A 24,670-nucleotide genomic window follows, 5' to 3' on the forward strand; every position below is an offset into this window, starting at 1 on the left:
CATAGTCCACCTTCTATAGGACTTCCTCGCATCGATCCCCCTAGTCCCCTCTGACCCTCTCATGTCAGAAATATTTCCCTCCGTCGGCGAGTCAGTTTACCCACCTCACTGGAGCTGGGGTTTGAGGGGCATTGACAGACTGACATTTCCGGAAGGTTTGATGCTTCGTGAATTTTACTTTATTTTATTGTAAAGATAAGGAAGAGGAACAGGACCTACGGACCCAACAATTTCTTGCTATCCAATTACACCGATATGACCAATTAACCTCCGGAACCGTACACCTACGGGAAGTGGGAGGAAACTGGAGCACCTGGAGAAAACACACACAGTCACGGGCAGAATGGACAAACAGACAGTCTCGGGAATGGAACCCGGTCGTTGGTGCTTTGATTGCGGAATGCTCACTGCTACACTACAGTGCAGATCCTAAATTACCCAATGGCAGAGAAACTCCTCCGGACCCAGGGTTTGAATCGCTTTGTTTCTCTTTTTTCTGTTTGTGTAGACTTGGCTGGAATGTCGAGACTGATTCAGTGTGGAACCCGAGTCTGCGGCTCTCAGGAAGCCGGAGTGTAAAATACAGAAACTGTGGTAAGTACCAGACTGTGGGAGATTGTGTTTACATTCACTGCGTGTTTGACACTGAACATTAATGTGATCAGTAATTGTGTTACTGATAAACACTGGGGATTTGTACCGCTTTTGAGCAGCGGCCAATCTGAATCCGCAGTGTACGCTGAATCGGAAGACGTCGCCCAATCAGGTTCGCCGACTGAGTACGTAAAGCATGGCGCGCGGCAGCGAAGCTGGGAAATGTACAGAAGAGTCGGTTTGCCCCTGAATTTGGGGGGCCGGGGGAATAAATCCCCAGCATGGAATAAGTCCTTGGTGGCTGATTCACAACTGTCCACGGGTTGATTACACAAAGTAAATATCAGAAGTTGTATTATTCACTCCTAAATTCCCCAAGTATGTTCTTGGATCCGTTTTGAAGTCGTTGAAACTGCCCCGCCCACAACACCAAACGCTCCCTCTCGCCAGTCTGGGAAGAGGCCGGGTTACTGATTGATTCGGAAGGTTCGGGTTGTTGTTCTGAGAGACTCGGGGCTCAGGTCTGTGTGACAGCAGCGGCCTGTCCGCCCACATTCCTCAGGACAGGGAGCGGCCTTTCTGCTGAAATCAAATCCTACCGGTTCGACGATTCACTCTCACTCAGGTGTGAACAACGCCACTTTAATATTGTATTTAACCATTTCTGCTGCAGGGAAGAGTGATGGGATCTTTAACGTGATTCAAAGAAAACTACCTGGGGTCTTCAAATCGCAACTTTACCAGTCACTCTACCCCGTTCGCAGCGAGTTTCCTGCATTTTATTTTTACTCCAGACTCGATTCATCTGCATTATTTAAAAAAAAATTTAAAAAAAAACAATTTTAGAAAAATTGAATTGTGAGGAAAGATCGAATAGGTTCGAACGTTCTTCCTTTGAACGAAGAGGATCGAGTGGAGATATAACAGAGGTAGAGGAAATCATGAGGGGGATTGAGAGGGCAAACGCAATCAGTCGTTCTCCACTGAGGTTGGGTGCAGCTACAACCAGAGGTCATGGGTGAAGGGTTGAAAATGAAAAGTTTCAGGGGATCATGAGGGGAAACATCTTCACTCAGAAGATCCTGAGAGTGCGGAACGTACTGCTGGCTAAACATGTTACAAGCGAGTTCGATTTCACCCATTAAGAGACAGTTTGGATGAGAGGGGTGTGAAGGGCTTTGGCCCCAGTACAGCTCCAAGGGATTAGGCAGTTTAAATGGCTCAGCCGAATGGCCTGTCTTTGTGTTGTACGTTTCGATGTCACCTTGATCTCTGATTCATAACAGAGACAACGGGTTAATTAAACAAAGATCAGAAATAATTATCAGAATTTTAATTTTCCACAGCTTAATTCCCCAAGAATATTCTAACAAGGAGGATATGTTCTGAGGACTTTTCAAGCTGCTCTTCTCTCTGTCCCACGCGCTGATCTGTACTAACTATGGTAACACACAGAATGCACATTCCTCGGTACAGGGAACGGCCTTTCTGCTGAAATCAAATCCGACCGGTTTGACAATTCACTGTCATTCAGGTGTGAAATCATTCACTTTTATAATGTATTTAACCATTTCTGCTGCAGGGAAGACCTATAGAATCATTAAAGTGTCTTTAATAAATTTACCTGGGGTCTCGAATCCGCAACGTTACCCGTTCCAGCGCTGCGAGTGTTTGCAGCGAGTTTCCAGCATTTTATGTTCCCCTCGGACTCGCATCATCTGCAATTATTCTACAAGTATTTTCAGGATTCCTTCCAATAATCAGGCCGTGGCGTTCCTAACCGCAACATTAACTTGGCTTTGTTCCCAGTTACCGCTGCCAGTAACTTTTGAATGCTTCCTGTAACCGCGAGGGTGAGGGGGAGGGAGGGCCTGATGGAAAGGAGGAGAGTGCGGGTTGAAGGGGTGAGCAGGCGGAGGAGGGGCAGGATGAGTATGTGGAAGTTGGAGAGGGGGAAGATGAAGTTGCGTCAGGAGCAGGAAGAGTGGGAGAGAGTTAAAGAGATGGGAGACATGGAGTGGGCAAGAGAGAAGGGGACGACAAAGAAAGAGGGGACAGTGGAACAGCTGGAGGAAAAGGGGAGAGAAAGGAAGGGACAGATAGAGGGCGGAGAGAGACGGAGAGTTTGAGAGAAAGGGTGTGAGGCATCGGGAGAGGGTAAGTGAGAGGGGTAGCGAGCGCGGCTGGGAGAGAAGAGAAACAGTTTGAGAGAGGGTGAGTTACGGGTAAGGAGGGGGGAATAGGATAGGAGAGAGAATGGTGGGGAAAAGGGGAGAAGGGGAGAATGGTGAGGGTTCAGCAGAATGGGAGAGACGATGATGGAGGGGGGTGCGAGGAGGGTTGATTGAGAGAGAGGACGGGGTGTGCAGAGGAGGCGAGTGGGAGGGGTGAGAGAGAAGTGCAGTGAGCAAGAAGGGAGAGTGACCGGGAAACATAGGAGAGCGGAATGAGCGAGGTGGGCGGCAAGGAGAGAGAGGTGTGCCACCAGATTCAAAGGAAATATGGAAAAGGGGTATCTGCATGTGTTGAGATTAAAATTTGGAAAGGGCAATTTTGATAGTATCACCGCAATAAAGGAAATATGGAAAAGGGGTAACTGCATGGGCTGAGATTAAAATTTGGAAAGGGCAATTTTGATAGTATCACCGCAATAAAGGAAATATGGAAAAGGGGTAACTGCATGGGCTGAGATTAAAATTTGGAAAGGGCAATTTTGATAGTATCACCGCAATAAAGGAAATATGGAAAAGGGGTAACTGCATGGGCTGAGATTCAAATTTGGAAAGGGCAATTTTGATAGTATCACCGCGGAAAAGGAAATATGGAAAAGGGGTAACTGCATGGGCTGAGATTCAAATTTGGAAAGGGCAATTTTGATAGTATCACCGCGGAAAAGGAAATATGGAAAAGACAGTCTATTGTCTGGAAAAGGCGTTCTAATAAGTGGGAGTCCTTCAGAGGTGCAATTCTGAGAGTATAAATTCTGTACCCGTCAGAATAAAAGGCAAGGATAACTGCTTTAGGGAACCTTGTCTTTTTTTTGAGAGATGTTGAGGCTCTGGTTACGAGATAAAAGGAGTCCCACTGTAGGTATGGGCAGGTCGGTAATTACTGATTATCCGAAACGCAAGGCAGCACTCAGAAAGAAATCAAATGTGCTAAATGAATGCTTTGGCTGAAGGCCAGTACCAACGCATTATACAGATTAGAATAAAAGGATTGCAAGGGATAATATTGGTCCCCTGGAAGATCAGAACAGATCAGAACTGTAGGTCTGACACGGTGGTCAGCAGCACAGGAGCGCCGCAGGGGACCGTGCTCTCTCCGGTCCTGTTCACCCTGTACACATCAGACTTCCAATATAACTCGGAGTCCTGCCATGTGCAGAAGTTCGCTGATAACACGGCCATAGTGGGGTGTGTCAGGAATGGACAGGAGAAAGAGTATAGGAAACTGATACAGGACTTTGTGATATGGTGCAACTCAAACTACCTGCGTCTCAATATCACCAAGACCAAGGAGATGGTGGTGGACTTTAGGAGATCTAGGCCTCATATGGAGCCAGTGATCATTAATGGAGAATGTGTGGAGCAGGTTAAGACCTACAAGTATCTGGGAGTACAGTTAGACGAGAAGCTAGACTGGACTGCCAACACAGATGCCTTGTGCAGGAAGGCACAGAGTCGACTGTACTTCCTTAGAAGTTTGGCGTCATTCAATGTCTGTAGTGAGTTGCTGAAGATGTTCGATAGGTCAGTTGTGGAGAGCGCCCTCTTCTTTGTGGTGGCGTGTTGGGGAGGCAGCATTAAGAAGAGGGACGCCTCACGTCTTAATAAGCTGGTAAGGAAGGCGGGCTCTGTCGTGGGCAAAGTACTGGAGAGTTTAACATCGGTAGCTGAGCGAAGGGCGCTGAGTAGGCTACGGTCAATTATGGAAAACTCTGAACATCCTCTACATAGCACCATCCAGAGACAGAGAAGCAGTTTCAGCGACAGGTTACTATCGATGCAATGCTCCTCAGACAGGATGAAGAGGTCAATACTCCCCAATGCCATTAGGCTTTACAATTCAACCGCCAGGAGTAAGATATGTTAAAGTGCCGGGGTTAGGACTCAATGTATTTAAGTAAACTACTTAAGAACTTTTTAAAAGCTATTATTAATGCATTTTGAGAGAGTGATTTAGATGCATATCATATTTTTACTGAGTTAAGTATTGGTTGTAATTATTTTTGCTACAATAAGTGTATGGGACATTGGAAAAAAAAATTGAATTTCCCCATGGGGATGAATAAAGTATCTATCTATCTATCTATCTATCTATCTATCTATCTATCTATCTATCTATCTATCTATCTATCCATCTATCTATCTAAACCATACATGGAGCCAAAGGAGATTGGGGAGGTGACGAGATGGGGAGATGACGAGATGGAGGAGATGGATTTTCTGCATCTGAATTTGCTCGGGAGATGGATACAGAGTCTGTATAAGTACTGAGGTCCTGGATCCTCTGTGGATCAGAGAGGAGTTGTTTACTGTCTTCAAGCAAATTGGGGAGGATAAATCCCCCGGGACTGACAAGGTCCTTCCTCAGACTGCGGGAGGCAAGTACAGAGATTGGAGGGCGGCTGGAACAGATATTTAATCATCCTGAACAACGGGTGATGTAGTTCAGGGTTGGAAAATAGCCAATGTTGTTCCTCTGTTTGAGAAAGAGTCTAAAACTCTGTGAGAATGTTATAGGTAGGTGACTCTGATATGAGTAGTGGGAAAGATATTGGGAGCTATTCTAAGAGATAGGATATATGAATTATTTGATAGACATTGAACTGTTTATGGATAGTCAGCATGGCACTTACGTGGTTAGTCTTGTCTCAGAAATCTTACAGATATTTTTGAGGGTGTTACCACGAAAGCTGATGAAGACAAGGCTGTGAATATCGTCATGGATATTTTTTTTGGATTCTTTCCAAGGATCTTTCAACTAAACCGTTCCATGATGTTCCTAACTGTGAAATTCCTTAACATAAAGAACATCATCTAGGTACTGGAACTTGCAATTTCCACAAACATTTTAAATGTTGTTAATGTGAGTGTGAGGGTGGGGCGCAGGACGAGAGTGAGCAATGAACAGGCTGACGAGCAAGCTGAGGTTGAAGGTGAGTATGAGTAGAGGGAAAGGGGGAGAGAGAGAAGATGGGAGAAAGGGGGTTAGCAAGTTTGTGGGAGAGAGGGAGAAAGCTGGAAACAGGGAGAAAGAGTGACAAAAATGAGGTGGAAGAGATGGTTAACAGGAAAGTGAGAGGGGTAGAATGGGAAGAGAAATGAGAGCGAGGGTTAGAGTGGGAAGGGTGTAAGGGGATGTGAATGGGTGAGGGAGAGTGTGGGATAAGAGTATAGAGACGGAGTGAAAGGGTGTGTGAGGTACAGTGGTACAGAGATGTGGCGAGGATTGTCGGATGAGAGATGAGTGCAAAGAAGGAGGTGTGCGCAAGAGGTGGCGAGGCAGGGTGAGCGGGAGGTCGGCGAGCAAGTATGTCTGAGTGACGATATGCGAGGTGAGAGTGACGAGTGAAATGGGCGTTAGTGAGATGGGTGAGGGAGACGGGTTTGAGGCAGAGATATTGAAGTTGTGAGGAGCAGAGAGTGTGGCGAGCGTGAATGGTTGGTGAGAAAGGAGGGGTAATGGTGATGCTTCGTGGGGAGAGAGGGGCCATTTGAGAGGGTGAGGGGCAGGGATGAAGAAGTGAGCAGGTTGAAGGAGAGCGGTGGTGAGGAGAGGTGGATGAGTGAGAAAGATTCTGTGTCTGCTCAGAATTATTAGACTAGCTATTTATTCATCCACAGTGACAAGGCTATTCACCTTAATGAAAAATAAAAACACGGTGAGATTAATCCCACAACTCATGTTTCCCGGTCCCTGTATCATACACGGGAACTTTTACCACACCCGATTCATAGTTTCCGTATCCCGTTGCGCACTATTCCCAGTATAACCGCGCAAGATTCCCAATCACCATATCGTTCACTAGGAATTTCACTGTGCATGGTTTCCGGTCCCAGTGTCGAATTGTTAATCTGCCGAGTCTCATTGACGTTCCCTCCATCCCCTCCCATCCATGTTCTTATCCAAGTTCCTCAAACAGATATTGTTAAGACCTCAGACAAAGTCAGGAAGCACAATGGTTAATCATGCTGTGACTGATGTTCTAAGTTGCGGGTATTTTAATGCAGAAAATACTGAACGAAAGGCAGATGAGCTCAGGGCATGGATCAACACATGGAATGATAATGTTGAAACCATTACAGATGCCAGTACTGGCTTCCCAATATTCCAGGCTTCCATAGTTTTAGACGTGACAGAATGGGAGGGGTTAAAAGTGCAGGAGTGACGTTGCTAGACAGAGAATATGTCACGGCAGTGCTCAGGGAGGACAGACTGGAGAATTTGTCTAGTGAAGATTTATAGTTCAGAATGTGAACAAAAAAGGGGTATGAACACATACCCTTATAGGCCACCAAACTGTCCGCGGGATTTGGAGGAACAAATCTGCAGGAAGATCGCAGACATATAGCAAATATAACTTGCTATAGGACGTGACTTTAACACTCCACATATGGATTGGGACTTCCATACTGTCAAGTGTATTCAGAAAAGCTTCTGTTATATGGCAATCTGTCGAGTCCCTTTGACCTGACATTCATATCAGTCCCATCCACTGAAGTCCCAACGAGAGAGTGTGTGGTACTTGATCTCGTACTGGGGAATGGGACAGGGCACTCCATCGTGCCAGGATGAGGGATGCCTCAGATCAAGTCCATTGCATTTTCAAGGGCGAGAGTTAGCAGCCAGAAGTCCTGGCGCATATTTGCACCAATTACATAGATAGACAACGTGAGGAGGTCCTAAAGAGAAATATTTGGGAGCTCGGTAGAAAGCTGAGAAACAGGACCTCAAGGTTAATAACCTTTGGACTGCTAACTGCCACCTGCCACTGTGGGTAAGAATAGGATGATTTGGCTGGTGAATATGTGACTGATGCTGGGAACAGGTATTCAGATTTATGGATCATTTGGATATCTTCTAGGGAAGGTACAAACTCTACAGAAGTGATATGTATTTGCTGCACAAATCACTCTCTCACCTAGATGGGGTCAGTTGTGCTGTGAGGATTACATTCCTTGACTTCTCTAGTGCCTTTAACACCATCCAGCCCAAGATCTTAAAACACAAACTAACGGAGATGGGAGTAGACTCTCACATGGTGGATTGGATAGTGGACTACTTGACAGATAGACCTCAGTATGTGCGGTTGGGAGACTGTAGGTCTGACACAGTGGTCAGCAGCACAGGAGCGCCACAGGGAACCGTACTCTCTCCGGTCCTGTTCACCCTGTACACATCTGACTTCCAATATAACTCGGAGTCCTGCCATGTGCAGAAGTTCGCTGATGACACGGCCATAGTGGGGTGTGTCAGGAATGGACAGGAGGAGGAGTATAGGAAACTGATACAGGACTTTGTGATATGGTGCAACTCAAACTACCTGCGTCTCAATGTCACCAAGACCAAGGAGATGGTGGTGGACTTTAGGAGATCTAGGCCTCATATGGAGCCAGTGATCATTAATGGAGAATGTGTGGAGCAGGTTAAGACCTACAAGTATCTGGGAGTACAGTTGGACGAGAAGCTAGACTGGACTGCCAACACAGATGCCTTGTGCAGGAAGGCACAGAGTCGACTGTACTTCCTTAGAAGGTTGGCGTCATTCAATGTCTGCAGTGAGATGCTGAAGATGTTCTATAGGTCAGTTGTTGAGAGCGCCCTCTTCTTTGTGGTGGCGTGTTGGGGAGGAAGCATTAAGAAGAAGGACACCTCACGTCTTAATAAGCTGATAAGGAAGGCGGGCTCTGTCGTGGGCAAAGTACTGGAGAGTTTAACATCGGTAGCTGAGCGAAGGGCGCTGAGTAGGCTACTGTCAATTATGGAAAACCCTGAACATCTTCTACATAGCACCATCCAGAGACAGAGAAGCAGTTTCAGCGACAGGTTACTGTCGATGCAATGCTCCTCAGACAGGATGAAGAGGTCAATACTCCCCAATGCCATTAGGCTTTACAATACAACTGCCAGGACTTAAGAACTTTTTTAAAGCTATTATTAATGCTTTTTGAGTTAGTGATTTAGTTTTTGCTACGACAAGTGTATGGGACATTGGAAAAAATGTTGAATTTCCCCATGGGGATGAATAAAGTATCTATCTATCTATCTATCTATCTATCTATCACCTGAACTAAACGGGGGAGTTTCCAATACCCTTGCAGGCAGGCTTACTGGAGTTGTTCGAGAAGGTTTAAAATAATTACGACAATGGGAACTGGGGTGAAAGTGCTGAGGATGAGGTAGGGTGGGTTTATAAAAGCAACATGTAGAGACATTACAAGCAAAGAGAAACTGATCATGGGGAAAAATTTCAGATAACAGAATGAGTTGCAAAATAGAAATTTGACAAAATCGAAAAGGACTGAAGATGTTATATGTGAATGCATGCACAATACAGAATAAGGTAGATGAATTTGTAGCACAGTTAGAGATTGGCAAGTATGATGTTGCAAACATCACTGATACATGGCCAAAAGAAGATTGCAGCTGGAGGCTTAACGTCAAAGGATACACATTGTGTCAAAAGGACAGACAGATAGGCAGAGGTGCTGGTGTGGTTCTGTTGGCAAAAAAAAACTAATCAAATCATTTGAAAGAAGGACATTGGATCCAAAATTGTTGAATCGTTGTGGGTAGAACAAAGGAACCACAAGGGTAAAATGCCTCTGATGGGAGTTGTATACAGACCCCTGAAAGGGTAGCAAGAATATGGTCTACAAGTTATAATGGGAGATAGAAAATGCATGCCGAAAGGGAAATGTTACAATAGTCATGCGGTGTTTCAATATACAGATAGATTGGAAAAATTAGGTTGGTGTTGGATCCCAAGAGAGGGGATTTCTAGAAAGCTTACAAGATGGATTTATAAAAACGCTTAAGATTGAGCTCACAACGGGACCAGCTATTCTGGGATTGGTGTTTTGCAAAGAACCGTAATTGATAAAAAGAACCCCCAGGGGCAACTGATCATAATATCAAATTCACCCAAAAAGTTAGAGAGGAGAAGCTAAAATCCGATGTATCAATGTAACGGTGGAGTACGGGGAATTGCAGAGGCATGAGTGAGGAATTGATTGGGAAAAACACTGGCAGGGATGACGGCAGAAGAGCAATGGCTGTATTTTCTGGAAGGAATTCGGAAGGCACATCACAAAGAGGAAAATGTGTTCTAAAGACAAGATGGCTAACGAGAAGTCGAAACCAACCAAAAAAAAAGCCAAAGAGATGAATTATAATAGATCAAATATTAGTGGGAAGTTGAAAGATGGGGAATTTTTTAAAAACTAACAAAAAGCAAGTAATAAAGTAGTTAAAAGGAAAAGTTGGAATACTAATGTGTGCTAGCTTATAACATTGCAGAGGATACCAAAAGTTTCTTCACAAACATGAAGTGTAAAACAGAGGGGAGACTGGGTATCGAACCGTTGGAAAACTATGCGGGAGAAGTAGTAATGCGAGACAAGGTAACGCAGAAAACTGAATAAGTATTTTGCACCAGTCTTCACTGGGGTCATGAAATGTGTGACATTACCATTGATAGGGAGAACGTCGCTGGGAAACTGAAAGGACGGAAGGTAGATAAATCACGTGGGCCAGATGGTGTACTCACCAGGGTTCTGAAAGAGTTCCCTGAAGCAATTGTGGAAGCATTAGTAATGAACTTTCAACAATCAGTACGTTTTCGAATGATTCCAGAAGACTGGAAAATTGCAAATGTCACTCCACCCTTCAAGCAGGTAGAGAGCCTGAATAATGGGAATTGCAGGCCATTTAGTCTGACTTCAGTGACTGCGCAGATGTTGGAATCGATTATCAAGAAAGTGGATTTGTGGTACTTGAAGGCACATTGTCAGTCCAGTTTCCTCATAAAAAATTGCCTAAAAGATCTGCTGAAATTTTTTGCAGAGTTAACACGCAGGACATATAAAGGAGCAACGGTTGATGTTGTGTAATTGGATATTCACGAGGCCTTTGACAAGGTACCGCACATGAGGCTGCTTAACATGTTAACCCCACAGGACCATAAGACATGTGAACAAAATTAGGCCTCTCTGCATCTCTGATGTTTTCCCCATTTAGAAAATAGTCTGCACCATTGTTCCTTTTACTCAAATGCATTATCATACATTTCCCAACACTTTATGTCATCTGACACTTTTTGTCCATTTTTCCAATGTAAGAGCGTAAGATATAGAAGCAGAAGTGAGCCATTAGGCCTATTGTGTCTGCTCCGCCATTCAATCATGGGCTAATCCAATTCTTCCAGTCATCTCCATTCCACTGCCTTCACCCATATCCTTTGATCCACTGGCCAATCAAGAACCTACCTATCTCTTCCTTACATAAACCAGATGGCTTGGCCTCCACAGCAGCTCCTGCTGCCGTCTAAGTTCTGCTGCAATCGTATTACTTCCTCAGCACTGCCTACCCCTCCACTTATCTTTGTATCATCCACAAACTTTGCCATAAAGCCACCAATTTCATTACTCAAATCATTGACAGGCAATGTGAAAAGCAGCGGTCCCAACACTGACCCCTCAGGAACACCACTAGTCACGTGCAGCCAACCAGAAAAGGCCCCATTTTTCCACTGGCTGCCTCCTGTCTGTCAAAGTTTCCACTATCCATGCCAATATCTTTCCTATAAAACCATAGGATTTTATCTTATTAAGCAACCTCATGTGTAGCTCCTTATTAAACGCCTTCTGAAAATCCAAGCAAATGATATTCACTTCCTCTCTTTCTGTCCACACTGCTTGTTACCTCTTTGTCAAGGCAAAGTTTTCATTTACAGAAACCATACTGACTTTAACTTAAGTTATCATTTCTCTCCAAGTACTTCGAAACCTCATCCTTAATAATAGACACCAATACTTTGCCAACAACTGAGGCTAAGCTAACTGGCCTATAATTACCTTTATGTTGCCTTCATCAGTTCTCAAAGAGTGGAGTGACATTTCCAATATTTCAGTCTCCTTGGACCATGCTAGTTTCAAGTGATTCTCGAAAGATCATGACTAATGTATCCGTTATCTCTTCAACAACCTCTCTCAGGACTCTAGGAAGTAGTCCATCTGGTCCAGGTGACTTATCCATCTTAAGTCCTTCGAGTTTGCCTAGCACTTTCTCCTTTGTAATACAAATGACACTCTCTCCTGCCCCCTGACACTCAGGGACAAGTGGCACACTTCCAGTGTCTTCCACAGTGAAGACAAATGCAAAGCACCAATTAAGTTTATCTGCCATTTTCGTCCCTCATTACTACCTCACAAGCTTTTCTCCAATATCAACACTCACCTCCCTTTTACTAGAATACTCCCTGTATTCACTATAATTCAGAAGAATTAGGGGTGACCTAATTGAAACCTACCGATGGTGAAAGTTCTTGGTGGAATGGATGTGCTGAGCATATTCCCTGTGATAGGAAAGTCTAGGACCACAAGGACACAGCCTCAGAATAGAAGAGCGTCCATTTAGAACGGAGGTGAGGAGGAATTACTTTAGCCAGAGAGTGGTGGATTAGTGGACGTATTTGCCTGTTTATTTATATATATTTAAAGCAGAGATTGGTAGATTCCTGACTGGTCGGGGCATGAACGGGTGGACAGTAGGTTGGGGCTGATAGGAAACATGGCTCAGCCATAATGAAATGATGCAACAAACTTGATGGGCCAAATGGCTTAATTCTGCTCTTATATTTTACGGTCTTTTCACACATGATTGAAGTTTAGTGTAGGGGAACTCTTTGTATCCAGTGATGACAATGATATTAGATTCAAAGGAAATATGAAAAAGCATATCTCTGTTTCATGGGTTGAGATTCTAAATCAGAGACAGAGCAATGTTCATGGTATTGGAAAGGATCTGACCTGTATGGATTGGGATAGGCTGTTTTCTGGCAAAGGTCTACATGGTAAATGGGAGACTTTCAAAGGGGAAATTATCAGAGTTCAATGCTTGTACGTGCCTCTCGGAATGAAAGGGAAATGTACTAGTTTTTGGGAACCCTGGTTTTCAAGAGATACTGAGGCTCTAGTAAAGAAAAAACATTGAGGTGCATAGTAGGTAGAGATGGGTGGCGAAAAATGAGGTACTTGTGGAGTCGATGAAATGCACGAGAACACGTAAGAAAGAAATGGTATACGAAGGCATCAGGTCGCCCTAGCAGACAAGGTGATGGAGTGTCTATGAAATAACACAGATATTTGAGGAGAATCAGAATCAGAATCAGGTTGATTATCACGACATGTGACTTGAAAGTTGTGAACTTAGCAGCAGCAGTTCAATGCAATACATAATCTAGCAGGGGAAAAATGAATAAATAAAATAACAATAATAATAAATAAACAAGTATTACAATTACAGTATAATGCATTGAAAATATTTTTAAAACGTGGTAAAACAGAAATACTCTACAAAGTGAGGTAGTGTCCAAAGACTCATTGTCCATTGAAAAGTGAGGCAGTATCCAAAGATTCAATGTCCATTTAGGAATCGGACGGCAGAGGGGAAAGATCTGCTCCTGAATCGCAGAGTGTGTGCCTTCGGGCTTCTGTACCTCCTACCTGATGGTAACAGTGGGAAAAGAGCATGCCCTGGGTGCTGGAAGTCCTTAATAATGGACGCTGCCTGTCTGAGACACCGATCGTTGAAGGTGTCCTGTGCATTTTCTAGGGTAGTACCTAAAATGGAGCTGACTAGATTTATAACTTTCTGCAGCTTCTTTCGGTCCTGTGCAGTAGCCCCTCCATACCAGATAGTAATGCAACCTGTCAGAATACTCTCCACGATACAACTATAGAAATTTTTGAGTGTACTTGTTGACAATACACTCAAAGCAAAAGGATTGCAAGGGAGAGAATTGACCCTCTGGATTTTCAGAATGGTAATTTATGTATGGGACAAAAATGATGGTAGAGATCTTAAATTGATTTTTTTTTTTGCATCTGTGTTTACGGACACAGAATCTATTGAAGTGAGCCAAAGCAGAAGTAAGGTCATGGAGCCTATACAGATTACAGACGAGGAGGTGTTTGCTGACTGGAGGGAAATTAGGGTAGATAAATCTCCAGCGGCTGACAAGTCTTTCCCTCGGACAGAGAGAGAGAGGCCATTGCGGAAATTGCCGGGGTAGTAGCCGGTATATTTAAATATTTTTTTTAAGCGTCTGGTCAAGTACAAGAGAATTACAGGGTAGCTAGTTTTCTTCCACTGATTAAGAAAGGCTCAAAATTAAACCAGGAAATCAGGTGCGCATGATATCAGTAGTGCGAAAGTTATTGGAAATCCGGATTTCAAAGTATTTGAACAGATAGGACTGATTAGGATTTTTCAGCATGACTGTGCGTTCTGGGCAATCTTACAGTTTTTTGATGAGGTTACGAGGAATGTTGATGAATTTAAGGCGGTAGATGCTGTCTACATGGAGCTCAGCAAGGCACTTGCCAAGGTCCCGCGTGCGAGGTTGACGAAGAAAATTCAATTGCTTGGCATTGAAGTTGAGGTACAAAATTGGAGTAGGCATTGGTGCTGTGGGAGAAGGCAGGGCATGGTCGTACATGGTTGCCTCTCTGGCTGGAGGCCTGTGACTGGTGGAGAGCCGCAGAGATCTGTGCTAGGTCCGATGTTGTTGGTCATCTATATCAATGATCTGGATGATAATGTGGTTAACTGTATTAACAAATTTGCAGACAGCAACAAGATTGGGGTGTAGTTGAGAGTGAAATAAACTATCACAGCTTGCAGTGGAATCTGGACCAGCCGGAAAAATGGGCTTAAGATGCCAGATGGAATTTAATGCAGGCAGACATGATATGTTGCCGTTCGGTGGGACAAAACAGGGTAGGTCTTACAGAGTGAACAATGCTGCACTGAGGAGTGCGGTAGAACAAAGTGTCCGAGGAACGCAGATCCACTATTTATTGAATTTAGCACCACAAGTTGATGGTGTAATAAGGAAAGAGCGCTTTTGGCACATTGGCTCTCTTAAATGGCTGCAGTAAGTACGGGTGATGGGATTTAACTCTGAAGTTGTATAAGACATTGGATAGGCCGGGATTGATGGATTGTGTGTATTTCTGGTCACCTTCCTACAGAAAACTTTAAATAGCGTTGAATGAATACAGAAAAAAATGCTGGATGTTGCTGGGTCTGGGGAGCCTGAGATACGAGGAGAGATTGAATAGTTGAGGACTTTATCCCTCGGAAAGTAAATAATTGAGATGAGATTTGAAGCAGGTATACAACATTACGAGGAGTATAGATAAGATAAAGTCGAGCAGAGTTCATGGGTTACGGGTTAACTGTGAAAGGTAAAACGTTTAAGAGGAATATGAGGGAATGTTCTACACTCACAGCTGCCAGCTACAAGTGTTGCATGCGAGCTCGATTTCGATGTTTAAGAGAAGATTAGATGGTAGGGATATGGTGGGCTATGACCCCGGTGCAGGTCGATGGGAGTAGGCTGTTTAAGTGGCTCGGCCGTAGGCCCTGTTTCTGTGAAGGGCCTGCTGATGGTCTCCGCCAAAAACATCGACTGTACTCTTTTCCATTGATGTTGCGTCGCCTGCTGAGTTCCTGCAACTGTGTGTTACGGTTTCTATCACTCTATGATTCAACGGGATCATTAAATAAAGATCTGAAACAAATATCAGGAGTTGAAATATTCACACCTTAATTCCCAAAAAATATTCCAACAGCATGGATGCGTTTTGAAGTAGTTTCACCCTGCCTCGCCCACTGCCCTACACGCTCCTTCTTGCAGATCTTTCGTAACCATGGTAACACTGAAGCTGCTGCAGGAACTCAGCAGGTCTGGCAGCATCTGTGGAACTGAATCATTAATCGATGTTTCGCACCAAGACCCCTCAGTGGAATTGGAAAGGAATGAGGAAGAGGCCAGATCATTGATTTGGAACATGCTGGTTTTTGTTCTGTTTGACTCTGAGTTCAGGGTCTGTGTGAAAGCAGCTGCCTGTCCGGGCGCATTCCTCAGAACAGGGAGCGACCTTTCTGCTGAAATCAAATCGGACCAGTTTGACAATTCACCCTCATGCGGGTCTGAGAAAAGTCACTTCAGTATTGCATTTACTCATTTCTGCTGCAGGAGCGGGGCTGGGGGTGGATAGGGCAGGGTGCGGCTATGGAAGTTGGAGAGGGGAAAGCTGAAGATGTGTTTCACTGTTTGGGGCAGGAAGATGGAGAAATGGGGGGGGGGCGAGAGAGCAAAGAGTGAGAGATGAGGAGAGGGAGAGAGAGGACAGAGAGGGGGAGAGAGGGTGCGTAAGAGGAGGAGAGGGAGAGAAAGGACAGAGAGGGGAGAGAGGGTGAGTTAGAGGAGGAGAGGATGAGAGCGGAATACGAGAGGGGAGAGAGGGTGAGTTAGAGGGCGAGAGCGGAGGACAGAAAGGGGGAGAGAGGGGGTTAGAGGAGGAGAGGGAGAGAGCGGACAGAGAGGGTGTGTTAGAGGGAGAAATCGGACAGAGAGGGGAGAGAGGGTGTTAGAGCAGGAGATTGTGAGAGAAAGGGTCTGAAGGTTGGTGAGAGGGTGAGTGAGAGAGGTAGAGAGCCTGTGAGTGGGATAGGAAAGAGACAGAGGTGGAGTAAAAGGGGGAGAGGGGAGGGAGTAAGGAGTGGGGAGAGAGTGAGGAATCAAAAGATTAAGAACAATATGATAATGTCCTGATGGGGATATAACTAATATTTCAGTGTAATAATCACTGAAGGACAGGCAGATGATCTACTGTAGCCATTAGGCTTGTTTACAGGACGGCAGGCCTGGCAGCTCAGAATTTCGGGGTTCCGTTGTTTTAGATACAAGAATGTGGGCGGGATTAAAGGGGGGTTGCGGCGTTACTAGTCGGGGAAATGTCCTGTCATTGCTCAGTCAGGACAGACTGGAGAACTCGTCCACATAGAACACAGCAGAGCACAGGAACAGACCACGTATCCCACAATGTAGTTCCAAAGCACCTCAGAGGCAAATCAAAGCACACAAACACTAATCCTTCCTACCGACACCATGTTCATATCCCCAGTCTTCCTTACATCAATGTGCCTATCCAAAAGTCTCTTAAAAACCTCCAATGTCTTTGCCTCTGCCTCCATACCAGGCAGCACGACTCTGAATAAAGAAGCTTACCCCTCCCATCCCCCTTGAATCTACCCCTTCCTGCCTTCAATACATGTCCTCTGGTATCAGACATTGCAATCCCGGGAAACAGATAACCCCTGTCCACTCCATGTAAGCCTCTCATAATATTTTAAACCTCTATCAGATCTCTGCTCACCTTTGTTGCTCCAGTGAACAGCCCATTTATTCAGCTTCTCATGATAACTCATACCCCCTGTACAGGGCAGTATCCTTGTAAGCCTCTTCTGCACCCTCTCCAAAGCCTCGACATCCTTTCTACAGTGGTGTGATCAGAAAAGTACGTTCTCTAGATGTGGCCTGACTAGAGTTTTATAAAGTTGCAATATAATCTCCGATCATTTCAGCTCAATGCCTCGACTGATATAGGCAGTCCTATATCAAGAAGCCTTCCAAAAGCCTTCTTGACCACCTTATCGACCTGTGCAGCCACTTTCATTGAGTTATGAATTTGTATCACAGATATCTCTGCTCAGCAAACTGTTTGGATCTTGTTCCTAACAGTGTACTGTCTCCTTGCATTTTGCCCTGCCGAAGTTCAACACCTCATATTTATCTGGGTTAAACTCCATCTGCTATTTCTCAGCCACATCTGTGACTGTTCTGTATCACGTTGTATTTATTGCCAGTCTTCTACACGATCGACAATTCCACCCGTCCTGGTATGATCCACAAATCTACCAACCGAATCTTCTGCATTTTCATGTAGACTATTTATATACAGCACAAACATCAGTGGTACCAGCGCAGACGCCTGCGGATCTCCACTAATTCCAGACCACCAGCTCGAGTTAGTCTCTTCAGCCGCTACCACCTGTCGTCCATGCACAAACCTGTTCTGAATTCAAACAGCGAGTTCGCTGCGGATCCCGTGCATCCTCCTCTTCTGGATTAGCCTCCCATGAGGGACTGTCAAATGGCTACTAAAATCCATGTAGACAACATCCAGTGCCCCACCGTCATCAATCTCTGTCATCCTCTTGTCAAAACGCACAATCAATTTGGAAAGGCACGACCTACCCCCATAGCCAAGCAGGTTCTCCCTAATTAGGCCGTGGTTTCCAAATACTCAAAAAATCCTATTCCAAATAATTTGCTTCAGCAACTTCACTCCATCTGACGTTAGACCCACCGGTCTATAGTTTCCAGGATTTTCCATTGTTCCCTTAATAAAGAGCGTTGCAAAATTGGCGGCTTGCCAGCCCCCCGGAACCTCGCAGAGGACAGAAAAGTACTGGTCAAGAAACAGCAATCTCATCTCTTGCCCCATTCAATAAACTGGAGTAAATCCTATAAGGCTCTGGGGACCCATTCACCTATCAGAGGTTCCGGGGAACAGGCCAGGGAGTGGGTTTGAGGAGGGGTAAGAAAGGATCTGCCATAATTAAATGGCGGGCAGACTCGATGGGCCAAATTTCATAATTTTACTCCAAGGTCTTCTGGTCTTATTGTCTTAATACCACTCACTAGGAGTCCCAACACCTCCTCTTCCCTGACTTTGAAAGGCCCTAACACATTTATACACTATGGAGCTCGGGTTTCCTAGTGCTCCATTACATTTTTTCTTCATAAGTATTGAAATAAAATATTCATTAAGTACCTCACCCACATTCTGTGCATCCAAACAAATGTTCATCCTTGAGTTATCCCACTGATGTTTGTATAGAATGCTTTAATTTTCGATACAGGCATACCTTAATCCAACTTGCCAAGGTTTGTTCGTGACCACTTTTGGATCTCCTATTGCCCTTATTTAGTTACACTTAGCAAATTCTGACCCATCTAAACCCTTCACCAAGTAGGACCCCTTTTATACTAGGGACGTTGAAATACACCATGACAACAACCCTATTATTTTCACAAATGTTCTTAATTTGTTTATATAACTGTGCCTTAATGTCCCGGTGACTGTTGGGCGTCTGTAGTACATCAGTGTGGTTACATCCTCCCTCGTCCTGAGTTCCACTGAAATGGACTCAGTGACTGTCCCCTCCATTATATGTCCCCTGAGTGCAGCTGTGATATTGTCCCTGATTAGTCGCGCAACTCCCCCTCTCCCCACTTTCACCGCTTCCTCAATCTTTTATAAAACTTCGATGACCTGGTAGATTAGTCGCGCATTTTTGCCCCTCTCTCAAACAAGTTTCCGGCGTGTCTAAAATGTCACCCTGACCCATTAAACTCTTAGTATTAAAATATACACACTTCAGGCCATCCGATCAATCGTACCTATTATATTGATTTTGCTTTTCACCACATTCCCTCATTTCCCTTGCAGACAAGGTGATGGAGAATCCTATGTGATTCCACAGTTATTTTACGAACAAAGGGATTGAAAGGGACAAAATTTACCTTATGGATTTTCAGTTTGTCAATTAAGTCGTGGAGACAATAAAGATGGGGGAATTCTTAAATGGAGTTTTTACATCTGTATTTACTCGGGGAATCGATAGAATCTATACAAGTGAGACAGAGCAGAAGTAGGTCAGGGACGTGACAGTGATTACAAAGGAGAACATGGTTGCTGACTTGAGGCAAATTAGAGTGGATAAATCTCCAGTGACTGGCGACCCCAGACTCCAAGAGAAGCAAGTGCGGAAAGTGTAGGGCCGTAGCCAATTTATTAAAATTATGCTCAGCGACGAGTGAGTTACTAGAGTATTGGAGCGTAGATAATTTTTGTTCCGCTTTTCAAAAACTCTTCCAAAATATTAAGCAGGAAATTATGGGTTACTGTGCCTGACATCAGAACTGGGAAATTTATTGATTGGAGCGGATATATGAGTATTTGAATATTTGAGGACAGATTAGGAATTGTCAGCATGACTTTGTGCTTTCCAGGCCATCGTACAGATTTGCTCGATGAAGTTACATGGGATGTCATCAAGAAAGTTGATGAAGGCAAGGTAGTCGATGTTGTTTATTTGCATTTAACAGGTTCCCGCGTGACAGGTTGATCAGGAAAATTATTTCGTTTGGCATTCAGAGTGAGCTAATAAATGAGAGTAGACTCTCCATTGTGGGACAAGGCAGTGAGTGATAATAGATGTGATTAGTGAAATACCGCAGGGATCGCTGCTGTTTGACATGTATAACAATGATTTGGATGGCAAAATGGTTCATTGAATCAGCACGCTTCCGGATGACGCTAAGTTTGGAGATGTGGCTAACATCAAAGAAGACTATTGGCATGCAGTGAATCTGGACCCGCTGGAAAAGTGGGCTGAGAATGGCAGATAGAATCGAATACAGACAAGTCTGAGGAGCTGAACTTCTGCAGGATCAGCTAGGGTAGGTCTTACACAGTGAGCGGTAGGGTACTGAGGAGTGCGGTAGAGCAAAGGCGCCCGGAATACAGGTCCATATTCAATGAAAGTGGCGGCACACCTTGATAAGGTAGTAAATACATCTTCTGGCACGCTAGCCTTCATAAATAATTCAGTACAGAAGTTTGCATGTTATGTTAAAGCTGCATCAGAAGTTTATGAGGCCTAATTTGGAGTATTGAGTGCAGTTTGCGTATTGTACCTACAGGGGAAATTTAAATCAGGTTGACAGAGTACAACGAAAATTTACAAGGATGTCACCATGATTGGAGGACCTGAGTTATAAGGGAGGATTGAATAGGTTATGACTTTGTTCCTTGGAACACAGAAGATTTGACGGAGATTTGATGGAGGTCTACAAAATCATGAGTGGTATAGATGGGATAAAGGGATGGGGAGAGTGAGGGTTAGGTCAGGGGACTGAGAGAAGTGAGGCTCACATTTTAATCAGCACACAACTCCCTCCCAGGAGCTCATTTTCGATGAGTACGTCACTCCCTCCCAGGCGGCCATTCAGTCTTACTTAAGTCCTTGCATCACTTCCTCAATAGCGCCCAGTTCAATCAGCCCATCATCCCCGCCATTTAGAACATATGACTTTTAAGAGAAGCAACTTCCACAAGAATTTCCGGCGGGGTGTGGATCGACATCCACCGCTTGTGAAATGGAACCCGCTGTTAACCGTGGGCGAGGGGTATTCTGGTGACAACAGTTATCCGAATAATCTCTCAATGATAGAGTTAATAAATGAATGTTAGTAAATTCCCCTGAATCGAGAAGTGCTGAGAAAATCTTTGACCGGTTGAGTCTGAATATATACAGCCTAACGTGTCTGCTTTAATTTCAGCTGAGAGACGGCTCCCTGTACCTGAACATATGAGGGACGTTTGAGCGGAAGCTATACCTACGCCGGGCAGTCATTCTTACCTACAGGGCGGAGATCAAACCCTCCCAAAACCCGGCTGGATCAAATTCGCAGCCTGGGACTCGCTGAGTTAAACAGAGAAACTCCGCCCCACTGTTTGCGGTGAAAGAAAAAGGAGAGATCCACACGGAAATCCGGACAGAAAGGTTAACGCAGCCTGTTTGTTTTCCTCTTTAGGGTTGCTACATTGATCCCACTCCCGCCTCCTCCCGCTGTCAGACCCGTCCTGAGCCGGTGAGAGTTAGTGTGACCCGGACTGCGGCAGTCCCGCTCTACCCCGGCTCACCCGGCCCTGTCCATCTGTAATGAGCGACGGACACATCACAGCCGAGTGGCCTCGGGAGCAGCAGCTCAGACTCAACTCTCCGTACAGGGTGAGCACACCGGTGCAGGACCATTGTCGGTCACCCGTGAAGTCAGACTGTGATTTCCCGGGACCACACTGAACGCCGTCCGGTTACTACATCAGAGGTAAGTGTTGTCTATGGTTCTGCACAACTATTCAGCGTTTACAGCGAGGCTCGGCTTTGGTCGAGATCGGGAGTGAATTTAGTGGGAGAAGGGAGTCCTGACATGTTCATGTTAACAAGTCAGTTACTGTCCAAATGGATTAAGAGAAGCGAGAGTGCGAGCAGAAGAAACCTTTCACCCCGGTAGTGACATGTGAGATACCCCACGGGGCAGTGACCCGTCACCGATTTCTCTCAAACAAGAGAAAACAGCAAATGCGGGAATTCCGAGCAACACACACAAAATGCTGGAGGAACTCTCCAGGCCAGGCAGCATCTACGGAAAAAAAAAAATACAATCAGTTGGAGGCTACAGGTAACGTTCTTTACATCGCGCCATGTAGCAGAAAGGGTTAAATACAATATTAAACTTTCTTCACATTTGAACGACAGTGTTTTGTCGAACCGGTTTGGATTTGATTTCAGCGGAGCGGCCGCTCCCTGTTCTGAGGAATGTGACGGACAGGCAGCTGCTTGCTCGCAGACCCCGAGCACCGAGTCTCACAGAACAACAAGCCGCATCTTCCAAATCAGTCATCTACCCCCCTCCCCTTTCCATTCCAGTCCTAATGAAGGGACTCGAACCGCAACCTCGACTGTTTACATTCATCCATAGAGCTGCCTGACCTGCTGAGTTCCTCCAGCATTGTTTGTATTGCCATGGTTACGAGAGATCCGTGTGTGGCAGTGGGTGGGGCTATTTGTAAGAAACAATATACAGTATCCGTATTCTTGGGAAATTAAGGTGAGAATATTTCAGCTTATATTTATTTCGGATCTTTATTTCCAAACAACCAGTTGTCTGCGCTTTGGATCAGCGATCAAAGAGATATTTGTTTCTTTTTAAGCCATTTCTGGCTCTGGTGCCTTTTGTGTTCCAACTGTTTCCTGCTGGCATGATTTACATTTCCACAGGTTAGGTAAAGATTAATAGCATCTCCAGAACAATGGCACCTGTTTCAAAGCAAGCGTGCAGGATCTGTACAGCAAACACCTGTTCCCTTTTCAGAGTTTCTTATTTCAGACAAATATATCTACTGGCCCTGTGTTGATTGTGAGCAATTTGAACTCTTCCCCTCAATCGCCAGTGGAAGCAAAGGCTGTAGTTCTGTTTAAGCACGGGATTCTTGATAAACAGTGGGTTTGAAGTGTTACAGGGATGGACATGGGGGAATACGTAATGAAATTTTAGATCTGATCAACCATGATTTCATGATCTGCAGCAGTTTCTAGGGGCCGTGTGGTCAAGTTATGCATGCTCGTATGTTAACTAGAAAAGCTCTGACAATTTAATTAATGTAAGCTGGTATAATGACTGCATGCGAAGGGAGATTGAATTTTATTTATGTATTTGAACTGAAAACATTAATTATTTACGTCCAGCTTTATGCGTTATTTATGCGCTCCAGCTGCGTTATGGGGTTGAAAGTTTAACGAACTCGGAGTGCTGGACAGTTCGGTATCGGACCTAGAGACGCGCTCCCCGTTTCCTATTAATCATGCTGCAAACTCCCTGGGGCTCTCGCACACTAGCCCCGCCCACTGCCCGACACGCGCGCGCTCGCGGAGCTCGTTACCCTCGCGCTCCCGCGCTCACGCTGAGATTATTTGGGAAACCGTCATCTACCAGACAACTATCGTCAGGTGACGTGCCAGTCATTTAGTTCCATTGGTGCCGGAAATGCCAATTTATGCACCATCTCAGACTGAACTGTCCGCGCAGGTTAAACACCCAGGTCCAGATCCAGGTGCAGGTCCATTTTCGCTTTCCCGGGAAGTCAGACTGTGGTGACCTGGAACGTCATCCGGTTAGAGCATCAGATGTAAGTGATGTCTCCGATATGAAGTTCTAGGCTTTTTCGGTTTCCCAGCAGGAGAAAGGGTTAAAGCGACTTTGCTCATTCCCCATTGAAAGTGAATTGTCGGATAATTTGGATTTAATTTCAGCAGAAAGGCCACTCCTGTATGAGGAATGAGCGCGAACAGGCAGCTGCTGACACACAGACCCGAGTCTCTTGGAACCACAACCCACGGCTCCCTAATCAATCAATCATCTGGCACTTCCCCCTTCCTTTCCAGTACTGATGAAGTTTTTCAGCCCGATACGTCAACATGGATGCTGCCAGGACTGCTGACTTCTTCACGCAATTTATGCATTTCCATGGCTGCGAAAGATCAGCGTGGGACCACAAGTGGGGCAGAGTGCGGAAGCAGTTGAAATTAATTGAAATTAGTTGAAAGAAATGATGGATATTGAAATCATACCCACACTGTCAGAATATTCCTAGGGGAAATAACAAAAGATCCCCGCAGAGACCCCTCCCCCCCCCCACAGTGGCCAGTGCCCCCACATCGCCACCGTTGTTCGGAAGCCGGAGGGACAACGGAGCAACGGAGAGGGCTCGGCTGTCCAACCATTTCTCTGTGACACTGCCGACCTCTCCATCAACTCCATCCATGCGACTCTGGGAAAAATTTAACGATTAAAAAGCGTAATTCCTCTCAGCGATCAGTTGACTGAATGATATCCTGGCTTTTAGAGGAATGAGTACCTATGGTCCACATTGTCAGGGTGTTTAGTTTACAAGGACTTAAACACTGCAGAACTGAGAGGTCTTCTGTTGTCTAATAGACTGTGTGCAGACCCGGCTGGCATTTCTGGTTTGCACTAGTAAAACAACTGTTTTTCAAAATACTAAACAACAAGACAGTGCACCATAAGGAAACAGGATCCGCCTGTTCAAACAAGAGGACATGAGCTGAGAGTTAGGGGGAAAATTTAGGGGTAACACGAGGGGGATTTTCTTTACTCAGACAGTGGTGGCTGTGTGGAACGAGCTTCCAGTAGAAGTGGTAGAGGCAGGTTCGATATTGTCATTTACAGAAAAATTGGATCGGTATATGGACAGGAAAGGAATGCAGGGTTATGGGCTAAATGCAGGTCGGTGGGCCTAGGTGAGAGTAATGCGTTCAGCACGGACTAGAAGGGCCGAGAAAGCCT

General features: G+C 45.0%; 1 protein-coding gene across 1 annotated transcript in view; it reads left to right on the top strand.

Annotated features, from left to right (window-relative positions):
• LOC140721103 (NACHT, LRR and PYD domains-containing protein 3-like) overlaps positions 1 to 24,670 on the top strand; it is a 107,367-nt gene that overhangs the window by 39,260 nt on the left and 43,437 nt on the right. Inside the window, exon 2 of the mRNA XM_073035968.1 lies at positions 21,338 to 21,631. The gene's annotated coding sequence lies outside the window, so the exon portion shown is untranslated. The remainder of the gene's footprint in view (positions 1 to 21,337; positions 21,632 to 24,670) is intronic.

This window comes from Hemitrygon akajei, unplaced genomic scaffold (assembly GCF_048418815.1).
Source record: "Hemitrygon akajei unplaced genomic scaffold, sHemAka1.3 Scf000050, whole genome shotgun sequence".
NCBI lineage: Eukaryota > Metazoa > Chordata > Chondrichthyes > Myliobatiformes > Dasyatidae > Hemitrygon > Hemitrygon akajei.